The sequence below is a fragment of the Lagenorhynchus albirostris genome, chromosome 7 (genome assembly GCF_949774975.1).
Source record: "Lagenorhynchus albirostris chromosome 7, mLagAlb1.1, whole genome shotgun sequence".
NCBI lineage: Eukaryota > Metazoa > Chordata > Mammalia > Artiodactyla > Delphinidae > Lagenorhynchus > Lagenorhynchus albirostris.
In genome coordinates, this window is record NC_083101.1 from 65,850,051 (window position 1) to 65,868,044 (window position 17,994).

Sequence of the window (17,994 nt, forward strand, 5' to 3'; positions counted from 1 at the left end):
ACATAAGTCATACTGTGCATTGCACAATCGCCCCTCCAAACTTGCTGAGGACCCCAGACTAAAAAGAGAAAATGCACAAAAGCACACGAGTTTGATTTCTTTGGGAGACCCACCCTCCCCGCTTCCCAATCCTAGATCAACTGGGGTGAGATCTAAGGAAGGTGAAAAGCTGTACACAGTATTCTGTACCAGACAGGTAACAAGGGAACCTAAACCTCTCCCGCCAATTGCATCTCTCTGTTACTGAGGGTCTCAGGAAGTAGTGAGAAGATTAAGTAAAAGGGACTTCCTTACACTGTCCTTGGGGATCTTACAAGGTATTTCTTCAAACTGAACATACTTTACTCCTGAAATCTTTAGAATCTAAAAGAGGCTTTAGAATCTAAAAGAGGCTTAGTAGACAATAGAACACTTTATACATGATAAAACACATGGTTTTTCATTTTGTGTGTTTTTGATAGTAGTAGTCTCAAATAAAGATAGAGCTGTTTATGTCAATGACTTATCATGATAAGAAATGCTATAAAATATCATTTTCTCTCTACATGCTCTCCTTTTAGATGTGATGCTCTCCCCTGGTTTCATCTGCCACCTGTATGGGAACAATGCCCCAATCCCTATTCCTTACCTCTCATGTGAGCTCTAGTCCTGCACTTTCAAGCTCCCACTAGAAATTTCCAAGTATCCAGTTAACACCTTGAGCTAAACAAGCAAAGCATATGGGTTCACTGCTATCCTTTCTTTACTACAGCTCTACCCTGACTTGGGTTTTTTTGTTTGTTTGATTTTTTTTTTTTTGCATTATTATCACCAGAATCCCATTAACAAAGACTCAGAACCATAGATCATGATTAAAAGCCTTCTGCTTATTTCCCAAACCCAATAAACTCTGAAAGCCTGTCTATTTTTCCCTTCCCATCCCCTCAGCTGTCCTCCCACACACCTTCCAGATCATTTCTCTCCTAGATCATTTCTAACAAGAGCATGCTCAGACCTTTGCCATAACCCTTACGTGATTGATAATCCCAACTTTATCGCTCCACACTCGTCAACCAGGGCCACATACCACCCCTTCAACTGTCAAACATATTCTCCTAGACGATGTTTAGAGTTCCCCACAAATTACCAATTAACGAAGTTCCATCCAGGCCCTCTACAACCTAGCTCTGCCCTGCCCGTTCCAGCTTCATCTCTCCTCCTCCTTCACTGACAAATACGGAACAGAGTCTAATTAGACTTCTTAATGTCTCTTGCTTACTGCTTTGGGCTTTCCCAATTTGACACAGTTCTCACACTGCTCTTTTTTTGGAATACCCTCTCCTGCACTAAACTTTTGAACACCTCTGTATTTCTAGATGCCACTCCTTCCACAAAGTTTCCTGATACCCCCAGGCAGAAGAGATCTCCTTCCCAGCATTCTACCACTGTTAGGCCCGTCAGCACTATACAACGGTAGACTTTAAATACACTACATGTTTTCCTCTTTAAGGGCAAGAACTAACGTGCTTCTCCGTTTGTTTTTCCCCACAGCACCTACCAAACAGCTTTACATACAGCAGATACTCAACAAATGCGTGCAAAATAAATAATAAATAAATCTCTTAAAAGTCACAGTGGCACCAGTGACCCAATGTTACAAATAGAGTGATTTTTAACTATATCATTCTGCCACCTGATCCTCAAGAAATACCCTTAGGGCAGTTAGGGGCCAATAATTCCTATTTTATAAAAATTCAAGATGCAAGGAGGTTGCTATTTATGCACAGAGCAGTCTTCTGAGTGTAATTTAGCCTGTAAAGGTCCAGTAACTAATTCAATGCCACCCTGTTGATTTGTGGCACATTTCTGCTGAAATACTTCTGTTGCTAACTTTCCTTCTGGCTTACTTCAGGATACCTCGAGAACCTTACCCCATCAAAGCAATCTTCTACAGGTAAGAAAACGCACAACATCTCCTCTAAAATCTAAGTTTTAGGGGTATTTCTCTGCCCCACAAGTTGTCAAAAAATATACACTGGCATATATAGCCTCTTAGTTTAAAATTTACTAGGCTTCAGAGTAGGGGAAGGTGTGAAAACCTCCAGGTATCGAGGGGCTTCCCTGGTGGCGCAGTGGTTGAGAGTCCACCTGCCGATGCAGGGGACACGGGTTCGTGCCCCGGTCCGGGAGGATCCCACATGCCGCGGAGTGGCTGGGCCCGTGAGCCATGGCCGCTGAGCCTGCGCATCTGAAGCCTGTGCTCCGCAACGGGAGAGGCCACAACACTGAGAGGCCCGTGTACCGCAAAAAAAAAAAAAAAAAAAAAAAAAAAAAAAAAAAGGTATCGATTGCCATATACTTGGAAAGAAGGTAATCAACCCATTATACTTCCCTGAGATAAGAAGACATTTCTAAGATACTATGAGAGCAGCTTACAGACAACTGGGGGTAGATTTCCAGCCCTCATCAGTTTCTGCTCTGTTTCAAGCCAGGAGTAGGCAACTACACCCTCTGAGCCAAATGCGAGCCTGCTGCCTAGTTTTGTAGATAAAGTTTTATTGAAATACAGCTGTGCCTATTCCTTTATGTATATAGTCTACTGCTGCTTGCGGCTACAAGGACTGAATTGAATAGCTGTTACAGAAACCACACAGCTGCCTAAACTATTTACTATCCGGCCCTTTATAGAAAAGGTTTGCCAACCACTGTTTTAAGCTATACAAAAATTATACTTCTTTCCCCATGAACATCACTTTCAAGAATTCACCTTTAGTAAATAAGAACACAAGTGCAAACAAGAACGTTCATATGGAAGCACTACTCTCTGTAAAAGAAAAGAACTGGCAGCAACCTCAACGCCCACAAACCAAGAACCTGTTAAGTAAATTATGGTACAACGATATACTGAGAATCCATTAAAAATTATGATGGCTATCTTTACTTACAGACATGGAAAGATATCTATGACATGGATGAGTTAAAAAAAAAAAGAACTCACGTATCCATAATCCTTTTATATAACTAGCATCTATCCATATATCCGTATGTATCTGTAAATGAAAAAAAGATGACTAAAAAGATGTTAATTAAATGGTTCCTTAGTGGCATCCTTTCAGATAGTGTTTACTCTTTGCAATTTTCTTAATGAGATCTTCACCGTAAAGATGTACCCTTTATAAGAGCTGTAAAAAAAATCAGTTTACAACTTTTAAAAGTTAAAGTCAGCATGTTAAGTTTCGGATTTACGTTTTATAAAAAGAACAGGGTTTTTGGTTTGCTCGTTACCATTTGTAATTTACCTTTTTCTTTGTTTTAAACACGGAAAGGCTCTTAGATTCACCAACACCCTGCACATCTACAAAGCAGCATCCCCACAGAATGTGGCATCCTCCTGACCAGACTGTAAAAGTCCCCTTACGAAAGCATACATGGGTTAGGAGGAATAGGTTAACAGACCAGTCCCTCGATGGAAATGTATTAATTCAATCAGTGTCTTGCTTCTGGATTACCATAAAAAGGTTCATAAAGTACCCAAAAGCCACATAAGATTTTAGAATTATGCCGCTCAATGACTGATGCTCAGTGAAGAGTAAGAAAAGGGAGATTTTTCTCCGCTCTCATTTTCTTCAACAAAAGTAAGCTTCTGCAAGATCGGCACGAGTATTTTTTAAACTGGTAACTGAAAAGGCTAAGTGTGCACATGATACAATTATTAAGAACCCAGTACCACCACTAATAAAGAGATGCTAACTGAACACTGCATAAAGCTTGCAAATTAATGACAACAGGAACAACAGAGGAAGAAATTGCTAACAGCAGCCAACACAGCTCACCCTCTCTGTGCAGGACTTCACAGCTACCATTTCTAACCCTCATTTTATAAATGAAGTAAGTGAGTTTCCAAAGTCACATAAAGAAGGGGTAAATTCAAGTGCAAATACATCTGGCTTGAAAGCCTATACTCTTCCACCCATGCTGATAAACAGAAATTGTATTTCTAGTGAAGTACTATATACAAAATCCCAAAATAAATGTAGCAGATGAATAAACTTGAAATTCCTGGTTTATAAAAATATTACAAAATTACCTTGTCAATTAATTTGTTTTATACGCAATTTATTTAAAAACAGTATGTGTTTTTTTAAACAGTATGTTTTTTAAACATTTTCTCAGAGTTAAATCTACCCATATTCTCCATCCTTACCTTTATTCATGTATGCATATGATATGTGTACATCTTTTACAGATATACTATAGCATTATATAGAGCACAACTTTTTAATATCGTCAAACTGAAGGAGAGTCTGTATATATTTGTGGACACAGACTTCTGTTAAACATAAAGCTGTGACTTGGTTTTTTATGACTCTTCCCACAGTAAAATTACTTCACTGCTCTGGATTAAACAAAATCTGTGCCCTGAAAATTAACATGTGCTGTACAACGATATAATTAAAAAATTTTTTTACATTGATATTTACCCCCACTATTTTTCTCTTAGGTATAGCCTCTTCTCAAATTAGGTAGAGATTAGGCTTTCCTGTGAATTCCCCATAATTGCACCTCCAAGTTCAAGATGATGAACAAACCCTTTAACTCCCAGACTAAGGAGTTATGCTATGCCTCCTTCTTGGGGGTGTAGAGGCATTAGACTATGGTTTTCTAAGCAGTTATTCCACGGATCCCTAGTAGAAGCCTAAAAGATAGGACTCTGCAGCTAGACCCTTTTCATCTAGAGCAGCTCTAATTTTTATCCGTTCTGCATGTTGGCTTCCTGTAAAATTTAATCTGAAAGGAAAAACAAAAAACGGCAGGTTCAACAACTTTTATTCTTTTTTTTTTTTTAATAGCCGGCTTAAGTTATAGACGGATGAAGAATGTGGGAGAGGAAGAAGCAAAGACTGTGGGAGTCAAACTTGCTGGATACAGGTTTGAGACCTTTATTTCCTCATCTGTAAAATGGAAATAATTGTACCTGCCCTGAATGCTTTTGCAAGAGCTGAGAAAGACAAAGTGGGCACCACCCCTAGCACACTGTGTGAGCTAAGAGGTAGCTATGAAATGATTCGTTTCTAATCCTCATTCTTTTACTCTTAGCAACAGGTGGAAAGTAAACGCTAAGCCAAATATTTATTTTAGATCTAAGATGGAGTATGTTCAAACTATTGTTGGCTAAGAGAAATGAGATGTTAGGCAAAATAACAATGCTAATCAAAGACCATCTATGACAACATTAATGTACTACTCATGAGAACACAGTTACTTTTGATAAAAAACATAATCCAGATTTAAAAACAATAAAAGCAGCATATTTTGCTCCACAAATATTTCCCAAGCCGTTAACTACACTTAAGGCATTGTGCAAGACTGTAAATGAAGATAAAATATTACCCCAATACACATGTAGGTTGCTTGCTATTATTTTCATTCTACTAAAAGGTGTAAACACTATTCGCTTTAGTGTGACCCTGATTCCATGAATACAAAGCCAGGGATAGAGGCCAGGGTGCCTGTATAATGGAACGTCTAGCTCTGTTACCAAGTGCTAATGATAATGAGTATCATAAAGCAGGAAGCTTTGATTCAAGCAAGTGATTAGAACTGATGATACAAAGGTAAACAGAGCTCAAGAGAATTTGCCAACTTGGCTTCTAGTCTATCGTTAGCCATAACTGATATCTCAGAAATAATAGCGTTGCTCTGACATCCAGGAAGGCCATCCCAGTGAGAATTTTGCAGAGTGGCAAAAACACACGACTAATGGATGATACAAGTGATTCTCAAAAAAAAAAAAAAAAAGAAAGCTGCCTGCCAATGCCTAATACTCCTTTCCTACAGATAACTGAAGAAATTAAAACTTTTTAAATTTACCCCCTTTTTTACAAAAATTGAAGCTTTCCAAGGGAAGCTTGCCACAGGGCAAGCTCAAAGAATAGGATCTACAGTTTACTGAACACCTACTAGGTACCTGAGCTTCACAGGTGTTTTCTCATTTCATCTTCCTGACAATTTCTCAAGTGTTCTTCTCCCCATTTTAACACTGAAGAAAGTAAAGGTTAGGGATAAAGTAACTCACCCAAGGTCACAAGACTAATAAGTGACAACAACAGAATCTCAACTCGGGACCAATCTTTTAACTCCCCCAAACCCCTCAACTCGCACCAGAGTTCTGCAATGCCAAACAATACTGACTGGTACAATGGGAAGAGAAAAATGCTGAAAGAACAATTATTAATATTTTAAAGAAAGCTTGATTTTTTAGGGAAAAAAATCCTAAGTCAACTTTAATTTTCATATTAAGGAGACATGATACTGGAGTATTTCCACTCTTTCCCTCTTGGATTATAAAGGGAAAATTTTAATAAATTGGAAAGGTTTTGAATACAACCACAACATCCTTTTTATAATCAAAAACTGCTTCCATAATCAGGATAACAATTTTTTTTTTAGATAATCTAAGCATACATGATAGACTTTTTTCTCAATTTGGCACTGCTGACGAGTTTTTCTATTTAGGAAAAAGAATTAACTTTGAAATTGGCTGTAAGGGAAAAAAAAATCCAGCGCAAAGTAAATTTAATATTCCTCTGAAGAGTGTACTTTAAAATTTGGAACTAAAAACAAGAATCATCAAAAGAAAACTTCCATCACCACTTTATTACATTCAACAGAGTAAAAAGAATTCTTAAAGTGAGTATTCTCTAGAATGTAACGGAAATTCTAATGAATTCATCAAAAATTTGAAGTGCCAAGTCCACACATAAATCTTGATTTTGCTATAGAGTTGACTGCTTGTTGGTTTAAGACCTCCCATAAACTATGTGAATCTATCTGTTTATAGATAATAAACCATCTATGGACAGCACTAATCAGATTAAACTCGAGGTCTATCTTGACAAACCATCGTTTTACAGAAATACATAAATCATGGACCAAAAACTCTATAAACATAGCACATAGCCCCACTTATAGCTTACTTTTTTGTGGTATATTCTTGACTTAAATTTCTGTTACATAACATTTTAAAAAAATTTATCAATGTAAAACTATCCTGGCTTAACAACTCTAAAAAGTTTTTCCTTGTGTTCATTTGGCAGTTATCAGAGTATGCAAGTACACACAGGCACACACACATACACAACTCTGTATATTATATATGCATTATTAAGGAAGAGAAAAATGACTTATCACAAGAGCATGAAATCAAAGAAAGTATTAAGGTTTGAAAGTGAAGAGAAACAGGTAATTCAAAACTAAATTCAAATTATGATGATATGTTTACTTAGGTAAGCCCAAGATAACCCATACATCTCTTATTCACAGGGAAAAAGTCAGACACGTGAATATTCTATAAAGTCCCAATGCAAAATCAGAAGGCCGTCCCATACATCCACATTTTAATCTGTTATAAATTAACTTGAGTCAGATCAAATCATGAAGCCATCCTGATTGCTGCATGTAACATGCACAATTACAACCCAAGTCAAATCGTACACACCCTCAGTAACCATACCTCAAACAAGTGGAACAGTGAAGGAGCAGGCTAGAGTTTCCCCTGGAGAGGGACAGGGGTCAGGGCAATCTGCAAAATGGCTATATCTGAGACAACTGCAAAACCTGAGAATGTCCTCAAACCCTAAAGATGCTCACAAGGCTTCACAACAAAGTCTCTTTTACAAGATCCACAGCCCAGATGACCTGCATCTTTCAAACTGTCCTATTTCCAGAATTCCTGATTTTAAATCACACTGGAAACCTTTGGCTGAAACTGAACTAGAATGGTTCTGCTTCGCCCTTCTAAACACCAAGGAGGGGGGAAGAACAGTGCCATACTTAATCCTGTTTTGTTTCAAACTCTCGGACCTTCTGCATTCCAAAATTGTATCCCTCTGACTAATATAAACCGTTATGAGAGAAAAGGTTTAAAAAAAAAAAAAAAACCCACACACCCCAAAGCAGCCAGTGAGAAGGAATGAGGGAGTAGTACTGGTAACATACGGTACCATGAGCTGCAGTGGCCTCCCCGTCAGTGGTGCAAGGGTCACAGATCACTCCTGGCCTTCGGGCCGACAGCAAAGCACAGCCCAGGGAGGGGGGGACAGGGACCGGGCGGGGAGGGGCCCCTCGCTGCTCTCGGGCAGTTTACACAAGAAGGCAGCTCAGCTCCTTTCTGGCGCATTCCTCCTCTCTATCTCCCAACCTCTCTGCATGTGTCCTGCCGTATTTTCTTCAGCTGGTAATTGTCCGGATGGCCAGACTTTAAACAGCCACAGTTTAGGAAAAAGCGAAACCCTTCTAAGTGACCATCACAGCAAATCAGCTTCACGCTGGTGGGTAAAATTTTCCAAGGGAAGTGTTCTTCTGATAGTTCCTGAGTCTCTAAGTGCCCCCCCCCCGCCCCCGCCCTCACGGGCCGCCACACACACTCCCCTAGAGGGCGAAATGCACTGTGGCAATAAAACATTCATGCGACTTGGAATTTTAACACAATGCCATTTCCCTAGTTTAACCTGAAAGGAATGCACTAGTCACAACAGACTACATCATCCTGCCATTAAACCCTGCCAAGGAACCGCTTTTTTGGCCCTCCCGGGCCAGCTTTGACGGGAAAGGAGTACACAGACCCACACACTGAGCACAGAGGGGCCACCTCTGCTTCCTTGGCAGGGCCCAGCAACACCCTACTCTTGAACGTGACCCCTGACCCCTTGCATTGTGACCGGCTTGTGATGCGTGTGTCACTCTGGCACTTCTGCAGAGCCACACACTGCGCTGGCCATTGGCGGCTCCCTCTCGACAGGACTTGGGCCGACGCCAGAGGTTCTCTCTTATTATTAGTGCTACTATTGAAAGGCTCGTGTTGAAGGTGGGGAGGCTTTTGCCTTGTGCTGGAGAGGGGTCTGTTTCTCTTTTTCCTTTGTTTGTCTTAGACTTTTTAAAAAACAAACTCTGCATTTGCATTCATAATTAGGTTATGATTACTGACAAACTGGTTTGCTTTGGGGACTACTTATCAAAGCTGCCAGTTCTTCCGCATTTAAGTGACATTTAATTTAGACTTACAAAATACAAAAACAGAAATTATTCTGACTTCTCTGGAGAATTTTAGAGGAAAACTCAAAGGTGTTGAACTCTAAAACATCCACACTTAACCATTTCATGTTACAGTACTATCACACAACAATCAAGGAATAAATTAGGTTTTTGTTGTTTTTTTTTAAAAACCCTAGATGTATTGATGTATTACTTGTGCAGAGATGTCTGCCTTCCAAGGAACAGAAGCAACAAACTAAGGGACAAGGAAAAACATGTGTACAACAAATGAAAAACTGAAAATCACATTAAAGGTTTTTAACTGTTTAAAGTAATTTTCAACTCTGCTGTGATGCCAATTTGGCCCTTAATAGCCGATCACAAAAGTATTGATTTTTATTAATTTTGGAAGTTACAAGATACCATAATTTTGCCCCTCCAACATCCTTCTCCCTTTATCCTCAACTTCTCTCACTACTAACGTATGCCTTCCAGATTTTTCTACTTTTCTGATTATTTTTTTTCCTTTTCTCATCATTAATTATTTTCATATGGGCACTTTCACTTTCAACTTTGCCCTACTATTTTGTCTTCTAATTCATCCTCTCTACTCTAGTCACAGGCCATTCTAAGAAGTGGCAAGTCCCTCCTTCTGGCCCTGACCCTGAACTACAGCCAGGTGAGCTGATTATCCCTGCAAAATGCAGATGTTCCAGCTTTAATCTCCTAGAATGAGGCCACATCCCCTTCCTGCAACAATTGAAGAACACCTTACTTCATCTAAGAGAACACCCAAAATGATGATCGCTATCAGGTTAACATGCACATAGAAAATAAAGCCAAATTGTCTCCTTTAGCATAAATTTTGTCTCCTTAGTAGCTGGAATTAGTCTTAAGCCCCAGTTAAAAGACTTCTTTTTCCTTTCCTTTAAACAGAAATTATCATGCCTTGAAGAGTCATTCTAATCCCAAACCATGTTAATTCTAGCTAGGAGGACAGCAATTAATTTAAAAAAAAAAAAAAGGAATTATACCTGACTTAGGGAACTGGGGGTGGGAAATCAAGCCAACAGTGAAGCAAAGATTATCAAATCCTATGTGAAATATTTCCATTTCAAAATGTAAATGCTGAAATCAAACTGCCATTTTAATCTATATGAAACAACAATAGAGACGTTTGATTTTTTCAAGTAATCTAACTTATTACCAATGTATATTCAAATTCCAATTTTTATGTTACTAGAGGGAAATGTAGTAAAACTGCAGACAGCACCACTTAAAGCAATGAGATTAAAATTACAGAGGATAATTTCTATTTAAGTTCAGACAGATACACTTCTTTGCTCATATCAAATTAATCAACACAGTGGTCTCAGAGCATCTTGGCCCAATATTCAGAGAAAGAAGAGTGAAGGTCTGTGATCGTGCACATGCGGCACGTTAAACCTCTCAACTGTGATGCGGTTCCTCTGAAGACCTCTGGAACTTCGAGACACATTGCTAAAAATAAGCAATAACCCATCCCTTATTTCTAAATAAAAAATTGTCAACCGATTTTATAATCTTAATACTGCTATGGTACAGTGATGCATCATGAGAAAGTCATATTTTTACAGGAAATTGTACCAGTACAAATAAGGAGAATCAGAATCATCCAAAACCTGCTAGAAAAGAAAGTTCTAGCAATAAGTTCACTGAATTGCATAAAGTTGTACAGATCCAAAAGTTTTGCGGAAATACAAACATTTTAGAGGGTACATGTGTATGATCAAATCTGTGATAACCATGAGTGATTTTCATTTTCCTTTAACCAAAAGAAAACAGTACTGTGTTAAATGGCACTTAGAAATACAAATTTGAAAGTTCTGTAAGTTACCTTTTAGCTTCTAGAAAGCAAAATAGGTGAGATGTTTCTCACCAACTCCTATTAAGATGAGCACAAACAAACACGTGTTAATCTGTTCTTCACAACAAGAGTCTACTTGGAGCTACCCACCCCTAGTTGTCCCGCCACCGACCCGTCCCCACCCCCACCCCCACCCCCACACACACACACGCAGTTAGACTCGAACCCTGAGTGAGGGCAACCCTCAGAGGCAACAAGATGAGACAGGAAAGGAAGTGTGTGGATAGAAGACGGAAGGAAGAAAAAGGAAAGAGAGACAGTAGGATGAAACCAGACTGAAAGAAACACAAGCAACAGGAAAGAAAAGGACGAGAGAGACAGAGAATGAGACGGGGAGGAGCAAAATGGAAAGGGAGAGAGAAGAAAGGGGAAACTGCAGGGAAAAAACGGATGGCTGGGGAGAGAGGAGGTACCAGAGGCCCATGACACAACAGTGGATCAAGCAGCTGGCTGGAGATGCTAATTCAGCGCTTTAACAAATCAATGCCACTTGAAAAGTACAATGCGAGCCCTCACTGGGTAGATGTCAGGGGACTGAGAAAATGCATTCTCAAGTATTTCACATTAAGAGGGAATAATGTGTTAATTTATAACTCTTCACCCTCTACACTTGGATTATCTATCTGTGTCAGCGATTTGACTTCTTAAATTTATCAAAAAGGCACGCAAAGGGAGGCAGCTCTGGCTGCACCACTGGGAAATGAAGTTTCAGAAGAGCCTGTCCTGGGCAGCCCTGCGGTTCTTTTCACTTTCCGATTTGGGCTGAAGTGTCAGTGGGGGTGGCAGGAAGGAGTGAGCATTTGAAGGTGAGATCGAGGGAGGAGGGGATCTCCTGGTCCAGTTACTAACACAACGCAAGGCAAGGCTTGCTTGGCCTGTGGTTGATTGCATTAGGTACCATCCGTCAAAAGTGACACAGAAGAAAAGGAATAACTTGAATCAGCAACCCCGAGCTGCCAACATCAGAATTTACTTTACGGAAACTTACTTAAGTCTCTCGGCACACCCAGCGGAAGAGAAGCTGCTGACAATTGGGCTCTAATTAGACAGTACTCTCGCAATGCCACCGGAGCCCCATAGACAGAGCTTATCAACATAGGAAGGGAAGGGAGGGCTAAGTTTATTTTATTTGGTTAGTTCTGAGAAGGGGAAGGGAGATGTTAAAGAACTGATATATTACATCCCAGCATTCAGGAGCCTAATGTTTCTTTCTTCATAAAAACCTATTTTATTAAACAGCAGATTCTCGTAGTCGTTTCCTAATTGTTCCTTAATGTAACTTTAGCCAACTTTTAATATAATGATAGTACAGCTCCTAACCTGAGGGATAGAAAGACTCTTAGTATTTTTTGCTGCCAAAATTAAAGCGTTATCAGACTCAAGTTTTCAGACTGCAAGCATTGTCAAGACACAAAGGCAAGTGTGTTAAAACTGTCGAATAAACAGAAGAGAGTTTCAAGAAAGTGTTTTAATTAAGGTGACAGCTTCAAAGATATGAAGGGGGAAAGTGATTATTACATACAAAGAAAACCAAAAAATGACCAGATTTTAACTGCTCTGAGTTTCACTTTAAGATTGTTTAAACTACACACAGCAGTGCTTTAAACTGTGGGGATATTTTTATTTGCTACTCGTACAACTGCAACAGAAACATTCTCTTATTTTCCGGACATTCATATGTAAATGAATGCTGATGAATGGAAATGAGATGCTATACATGATGGGCAACGTGCAACATTTAGTTTCAAAAACACAAAGTTACCTCACTCACTGAAGCTTGAATCTCTTCCCTTCTACAACTGGGCACTAAAAGAAATGAAAGACAATGACAGACCTACTTGTTTCTATTGGCTAAACACCACCTTCCAGAGAACTCGTGACAGAAAATAAACGTTCTTTCCATCTCACGTTTTGCATCTTTTCTATTACACGGCTACTTTTTAAAATGAATATTTGAAGCTGAAGCTGATTAGAAGCTGAAATTATAAATAACCAGAAATTTTACAGCTGCACTGAGCCAAAGGATTAAAATGTCCAAAATAGCGTGATTACTTAATGAATGTTTTATTTCTTCCAAAGGAGAAAATTAATAAGGAATTTCCTAGGTAAAGACCGTAGAGTACATTACTTTCCCTTTTCATATAATCTTAGGAGACAGACCATATATTCTGAATTCCATGCAATGGCAGAGAATCATATGGTATGCATTTCAAGGGCCTCTATGCCCTGAGAGTAGGATCTGTCCTATCCCCGGTTTTTGCATGAATTACCATTACTGTCTGTCCCACCCATGCCACCCCCATGTAAACTATCTATTCTTATCATTATTGTAACATTAATCCCATTCTCCCCTCCCCCTCCCCCACCACACTCACCTAAGGGGTTAAAAGACTTCAGTACATTTGTGACTTGTCAGTGACATATAATACCCGGGTCCTTCATGCAATCAACTTTTACTTGACATGTATTTGCTCATCACAGGACCCGCATTACTACTGGGAAAATGAAGAAAAACCTAAATTAACACTTGACATTCAATATGGTCAAGTCCTTAATTGGCTGGGCTTCCTGAGAAAGCAATTTTCTATTCCCCAAACTGTTCGCGTGTCATGTGTGGAGTGCAGCTCTTGGCCATCACTGCTGTCCCTCGCTCCCTCTAATGAGAGCAGATGAATTAGTGCTACGTGACACGATTTGAACAGGGCTTCCTCCTCTTCCCCTCCCCCCAATCTTTCTCCTATACCAGTGACAGCTGTGTGGCAAGGGAAAGAAAGAAAGAGAAATGCAAGAGCAAACAATCCTGTAAAGGATGATCATTTTTTTTTAAATGAACCTTAAATGTCTTGTTGAAACTCCAGAACAACAGGGTCATTTAATTGTGGAGGTGGGGAACAAAGATCAGGGGGATTATCTGGCTATGGATGATTTCGGTTGTATTAACTGCCAACATGTTTCTTCCATTCCTGGCTAGTTGCAGTACTAGATTGCACTGGTCTAATTAAAATGGAATTTACATCGACTTAAAAAGTTTTTTTTTAAAGGTCTGGAGAATGGGTCAACTAGAAAAAAAAGGAACAGCATGAAATGATTATTATTCTAAGAGAAACAAACCCCTGGATTAAAGAAAAAGATCTTTTCAACAAATGTTTAGGTCTTAAGAACCTACAACACAAAACTCTGTCACTATACTCTGCTTTCAAATACTGTTCAGAATCTGAACTTAATGCTAATCACTGTATTTTAAATCATTTTGTTTAGTTCCCTTTGATTGTTGAATGTTTGCAACAAAAGCTATTTGAACACTGATTTCATTCTGTTATTTTGGAGAGAGAGGGAACATAGTCTGCTTAATATGTGCTTATCTAGCTCAATAAGAAACAACTGAGGACTTCCCGGGTGGCACAGTGGTTAAGAATCCACCTGCCAATGCAGGGGACACGGGTTTGAGCCCTGGTCCAGGAAGATCCCACATGCCGCAGAACAACTAAGCCCGTGCGCCACAACTACTGAGCCTGTGCTCTAGAGCCCGAGAGCCACAACTACTGAGCCCATGTGCCACAACTACTGAAGCCCGCGTGCCTAGAGCCTGTGCTCCGCAACAAGAGAAGCCGCTGCAATGAGAAGCCCGTGCACCACAACGATGAGTAGCCCCCACGTGCCGCAACTAGAGAAAGCCCACGCGCAGCAACGAAGACCCAACGCAGCCATAAATAAATAAATAAATAATAAACAAACAAAAAAGAAACAACTGAAAGGAAGGTAGGTCAGAATTTGCTCTGTTCCAAGATACTAAAAGGTAAACTGAAGGGATTTCTCTGAGTCTTCGCTTACTCATTTTGAAACCAAAGAGGAAGTAATTTTAAATGCCTAAATTGCTAAACCAATCCGATTAGGACCAAAAAGAACTAGAGGAAGTAAGAATATGTGGCAGATCACACATTTGGGAAAGTAGTCAGTCCAAAGGACATGCATCAAGTGAAAACAATTAGTTACTCACACCTTAGCACTTGGGATCTTTACTCATCTTTTTTAAATGAGAGCTAAAGCCAAGATACTACCTGTGCACTAGAAGGTATATCAAGCTTGTACCGGTGCCACAAAATCTACGTAAGCATGCAAAATACAAAACTCTCTCAAGTACAGTTCCCCTGCCTCAAATAAATAGCTTGATCATTTATTAGTTATTCCTCATAATTCTGAATATAATTTAAGTAATATTTCAGTAAGAAAATTGTGAAGCAAATTTGAATACACAAAAATATGGTGAGGGGCTTCCCTGGTGGCACAGTGGTTAAGAATCCGCCTGCCAATGCAGGGGACATGGGCTCAATCCCTGGTCCGGGAAGATCCCACATGCTGCGGAGCAACTAAGCCCGTGTGCCACAACTACTGAACCCCCGCTCTAGAGCCCACGAGCCACTTCTGAAGCCCGCGCGCCTAGAGCCCATGCTCCGCGACAAGAGAAGCCCCCGCTAGCCGCAACTAGAGAAAGTCCACACACAGCAACGAAGACCCAACGCAGCCAAAAATAAATAAATAAATAAATTTACATTAAAAAAAATATGGTGAAACCCACTTTTGCACTCTTTAAAGTTATACGCTAAAGCCAAAAAAAAGCTCTTTCCACATTTTATATTCATGGGAAATAACATGAAAGGAAATGAAGTTTTATAGGGTTTTTCTTAAAAAAGAGTCCATTCATAACATGATTTTAAATACTGCTACACTGACAGAAGACAAGCTGTAATGTAAGGAAACTTTTTGGACCACCTCTGATCTTCTACTTTGTTGGAACATTATCGTTTTGGATAATATGAAAACTCTAAAAGATGAGAATAATTTAGAAGTATTTTCACTGAAGCAAAACAAGGCAATGGACACCCACTCTGCATATATTATCCCTCTGGTGGCCAAAGCACGGATATTTCAAGTTAAGAAGTCTTTCAAATATACTTGAGACAGCTTGTGATTGGGCATTCTATTAGGCATCTAAAAGAAGTCAATAATTTGGTATTCTGGAAAAGCAGCTCAGTCAAATACATCCAGTTAACTTCTACAGTAGCATTATAATCACCGAGCAACAAAGAGCAGTGTATTCTGCCAACAGCTTTAGGGTGACCTTTGCAATGCTGACTAGTCCGTCAAGTTCCATCTCTGAGATACACGGTACAGACAGGGGTGGTTTATTAACTGAGGTAGGAACTAAGACCAGGAGCCCCCAAAAGGGTAGGCATTTCACATTCAGGAAATGGGGAATTCCTTTCCCTCAGAAGAGAAGCTGAGCACCGTGAGATCAGGCTGGGCAGCCCCCATATTCTTTCCCAAAGCGCTAGCCTTCTGTGGTGTAGAAACTCCCAAGTATTAGGACAGCATCAACATCTTTTCCCACCCTCCCCTACATTTCTAAAAACTGTAATGAAATTCCAACTGGGAATTGGTAAAACGGGATCAATGACTTGAGCTCTAAGAATCAAGTTGAAAAAGAATGTTGACATCATCTCAGAGCTTTAAACAAATTGTGTGGAGTCCTGCCTTATCTGGGGTACTTTCCAACCACTGCTAACAGGGTGGACTGACAATTCAACGGGGCAACAATCAGAGAGATGACTGCACTGGACCCGAAGACTGGATCACCTATAGCAAAGTCAACCTTTTTGACTCAAGAAAGGCACTTCTTGATTTAAGAACATTAACAGTGACTATGGCAACGTGACATGCTTAAACTTGATATTCTCTTAGGGATGAGCAGGCTTTGAAGCTCATAATAAACTTAAAGTGGCTCTGTGGAATGTTAAGGCTTAACGCAGATGGTTGGTGCTACTGTCATGCCTACACAAAAAGAAGTCGACCTGGAAATAACTGCATTAACGGCTCCAGGGTATTTAAAATGGAAGGCTCTCCCCCTCCCCTTTTTATTAAGAATTTTACTTTGAACCCTAAGAAGAAGTTGCATTAAGTTTCCAACTTGTTTAGCACAGCTCAAATTAAAATACTTATTCCAGTTTAGAAAGGCATCATGTTTGCCACCCACCGAGTACATGTTACCCTCACATTACACCATTCGCGAGAAGTATAAACACAGCGGGGAGAGAAATTACTGCTTTAAAATAGCCTGGCACATGGAACAATAAAACTATTTCTCAAATACAAAGCACAAATGTTATTTTATAAAAATGAAGAGCATCTAAAAGGGTATATTCTTTTATCCTCCATTCTTCACCACCCTCTTAACTGCAGTGCTTCCCTCCCCTCTATTAAAGATATTTTATCTAATTCCCAGTTGAAAGCCTTCTGAAAGTGGTAAGTCCCAGCTGTGTTGATGCTGAACTTCTTGCACATGGCACACCAACGTCATTCTGACACACATACACATGCTTTGTAACAAGCTGCACCAGTCACTTGAGTTGAAATACCTGACTTGCTATATAAAACAAACTGTTACTCTCTGGTCTTTCCTCCAGCTCAGCTCTTCTCTGCTGTTTTGGAAGCAAACCAACAGCTTGTTAATGTTGACATCAGTGATGACTCCCTTCTGATTGGTGTCTGACACTGTCCATGTCCAGCAATGCTGTTCAACAAGACCCTAGATAGAACCTAGGCACACAGAGGCCCCGTTTGCAGATCATTTTAACAAGATGTTCTTGTTTCCTGTTCCCACAAAAATCAATAACAGGATGACCTTCAATTTGAAATTCAAACCAATTAATTACCTGTTCTGTTGAAAATGTTGATATATGATTTGCCTAGAGAATTTCAATTATGAATAGATTATTTCTCTTAAAGAGCCCCTTCGAAAAATTTAGAAAGACACTGAAAACCTCATCTTATACAACATAAATGATGTTTTCTTGAAGCTCGTATACAATACTGGCCTTGTACGAATTAGTACGGGGAAGTTTTGCCTTGTGGTCCATCTCTTCCCCATGACATCATAATCAATTGCCTGGTAAATTACTGCATTCCCACAAAGATTCAGGGCCAAGAATCCACTGCTTAAAGGTGAGATGAAAAGCCTTTTATAGTTGAATTCAGCTTTTCATATATACATCAGTGACTGACGCAAATCATGGGATTCT

General features: G+C 39.6%; 1 protein-coding gene across 2 annotated transcripts in view; it reads right to left on the bottom strand.

The window, feature by feature from the left end:
* The window catches only part of BNC2 (basonuclin zinc finger protein 2), a 423,578-nt gene that overhangs the window by 259,409 nt on the left and 146,175 nt on the right, over positions 1-17,994 (bottom strand). The window contains exon 1 of one of the 2 annotated variants that reach the window (XM_060155106.1): positions 12,681-12,695. The exons of the other annotated variant lie outside the window; for it this stretch is intronic. The gene's annotated coding sequence lies outside the window, so the exon portion shown is untranslated. Of the gene's footprint in view, positions 1-12,680; positions 12,696-17,994 lie in introns of those variants that run through there. 2 annotated transcript variants of the gene reach the window in all.